Genomic DNA, 3,056 nt, shown 5'->3' with positions numbered 1-3,056 from the left:
TTAGAGAAAAGTCTCAATTATTCAATCTAGGGATAAGACGTTATTAGTCTTGAATAGGGATAATAACATAACTTAGGGATCTTTACGAAACAAGTTAAATGAATAAATCATCCGATTCGAAGCCAGAATAACAAGTACAGCCTAGCTGGATTTTTCCTTACGTATTGTCTTAATTCAATCGTTTTCCAAAAGTAATCCCCAATTCCATTCTCTGTGAATTCTTAGATTAGTTAATTAGTTAGTTAAAACAAAACCACCTTATTTTTAGGCTAGATAATAAAAAGACAGTCACTACTAGTACTTTTAGTTCCTTTGGGTTCGATAATCCGGTCTGGCTAAAACTATACTACTGTTTGATAGTTACACTTGCCTACATCGCGATAATAGTTAGTTTCAAGAATGATTAATTATAAATATTTAAAACTTACCTATCACGAAAATCGCGATCAAGTTTTTGGCACCGTTGCCGGGGAACTAAGAAATTAGGAACGCTCAATTTTTATTACTTTAGCCATTTATTTTCCTTACAATTTAATTTAATTTAATTATTTATTATTTATTAATTTACTTGTTCTTTCTCTTGATAGGTTTTTATAGTTTATGACTAGAAGAAACCCGTCAGGACCACTACTCTTTAACAAAGAAATCGATCGCACAGTTCGCAGAAACCAACGAGAAATAAGGCGAAGCTTAAGATACATAGAGAACGAGCAAGAGGACGATACTCAACCCCAACCGAAGAGATGGCTGAAAACCAAGACAATCAGCTACCTCCTGCAATTGCGGTTAATCAAAATCATGCTCCACACACTATATGATTATGCTAAACCTTCTTTAACAGGAACTGAATCGAGCATAGTTAGACTTGCTATAGCTGCAAATACTTTTGAACTAAAACTTAACACTATTCAAATGATATAGCAATTTGTTCAGTTTGATGGTTTGCAGGATGAGGATCCCAACGCTCACTTGGCAAACTTTTTGGAACTATGCGATACATTTAAAATTAATGGTGTTTCTGATGATGCCATTCGTCTTTGGTTATTCCCTTTTTCATTAAGGAACAAAGCTAAACAGTGGTTGAAATCGTTACCACGAGGGTCAATTACTACTTGGGAACAAATGACTGAAAAATTTTTACTAAAATATTTTTCGCCGGCTAAAATGGCTAAATTACGTAATGATATCTCTTTATTTGTGCAGATGAACTTAGAAACTCTTTATGATGCATGGGAAAGATACAAGGACTTACTGAGAAAGTGCCCTCACCATGGGTTACTGCTTTGGCTTCAGGTTCAAACATTCCATAATGGCTTGAATCCTTCGACTCGACAAATGGTTGACGGAGTTGCTGGCGGAACCATCAATAATAAAACACCTGAAGATACTTATGAGTTTATAGAGGAGATGTCACTGAATAACTATCAATGGCAAGTCATGAGGACAAAGCCAACAAAAAAAGCCGGTGTTTATAACGTCGACTCGGTCACCATGCTCTCTAATTAGGTAGAACTCTTGAATAATAAAATTGATGGTTTTCTTAGTTCTTCACAGGTTCACCCAGTAATGCAGTGCGAAGCAAGTGGAGGTGGATCAAGCAATTCGGAATACCAACCTTATTTCCACAACATGGATAACGAGCAGTTAAATTACATGGGTAATAATTCTCAATCTCAAAACAATCCATATAGTAACACTTACAATGCAGGTTGGAGGGACCACCCAAATTTCTCATGAGGAGGCCAAAGAAATTAGAGACCACCTCCAGGCTACCAACAACCACCCTACCAATAGGAAAAGAAGCCGAACCTTGAAGAGATGCTCTCAAAGTTTATATCGGTGTCAAAAACTCGTTTCCAAAATACTGAGACAGCACTTAAGAATCAACAAGCATCGATCCAAGGGCTCGAAATGCAGATAGGCCAGCTGTCCAAACTAATCTCTGAATGACCACAAGGTAGCTTGCCAAGTAATACTGAACCCAACCCAAGGGAACAGCTTAACGCGATTAATGTTCAAGATGAAGAAAAATTCGTTGAGCCTGAGCCAGAACCAAAGCAAGAAACTGTAGTGAGCAGAGATCAAGATGAGGTAGGTCATAATAAAAACAAATCAGTGAATATCGAATATAAACCTCGTGTGCCATACCCAAACGCGACAAGGAAAGACCGCTCAAATGAACAATTTGGTAAATTTCTTAAACTCTTAAAAACATTACACATTAACTTACCGTTTATTGAAGCCCTACCGCAGATGCCAAACGCAATGAAATTTTTAAAGAAGCTTTTAGCAAATAAACCAAAGTTGGACAAGGCATTGCATGTAGAGCTAAACGTAGTTTGCTCAGCTATTCTCCAAAATAAACTACCTAGCAAACTTAAAGATCCAGGGAGTTTTATAATTTCTTGCTTAATTGGTAGTTTAGATGTTAATAATGCATTAGCTGATTTACGGGCTAGTATTAACGTCATGCCCTACAAAATGTCGAAACAATTAGGTCTCAAGAAACCCAAACAGAATAGGATGAGCATTCAATTAGCAGACAAAACTATACGATTTCCTAGGGGTATTATTGAAGATGTGCTAGTTAAAATTGATAAATTTATATTTCCTGTTGACTTCATTGTTTTAGACATAAAGGAGGATAGCAACACTCCTTTGATTTTAGGAAGGCCCTTTTTAGCAACTGCTAAAATGATTATTCATGTTGGCACAGGTGAACTCACACTCCGTGTGGGAGACGAAACAATCACCCTTCAAGCTCGCAATTCTGGCAACACATCAGAAATTGAAAGCGATCGTTTAAACAATTCTACTAAAACTGACAATATGGTACAACCTACTTTGCAGGAAATGAATCTGAAGGAAGCACATAAGTCATTCTCAAGCAGAAGCAAAGGACCTGTTCATGAATATCGAAGGCTACAAATCAAGGAACTAGATGAATGGCGGACGCATAAACCGAGAACACACGATAAACCAAAACTACGCCAGCACGAGCTCAACACCTTCCCACATCAACTTAAGATTGGAGATAAAGTTTTATTAGATGTCAC

At 37.1% G+C, this 3,056-nt stretch overlaps 1 non-coding gene across 1 annotated transcript; it reads right to left on the bottom strand.

The window, feature by feature from the left end:
• Positions 1 to 1,170: 1,170 nt before the first annotated feature.
• LOC128293384 (small nucleolar RNA R71) lies at positions 1,171 to 1,277 on the bottom strand. Its single transcript, XR_008283568.1, has one exon. It is a non-coding gene; the product is annotated as a small nucleolar RNA R71 (small nucleolar RNA).
• Between the last annotated feature and the right edge of the window lie 1,779 nt (positions 1,278 to 3,056).

This window comes from Gossypium arboreum, chromosome 5 (assembly GCF_025698485.1).
Source record: "Gossypium arboreum isolate Shixiya-1 chromosome 5, ASM2569848v2, whole genome shotgun sequence".
Lineage (NCBI taxonomy): Eukaryota > Viridiplantae > Streptophyta > Magnoliopsida > Malvales > Malvaceae > Gossypium > Gossypium arboreum.
This window is presented reverse-complemented; position numbering and strand designations above follow the sequence as displayed.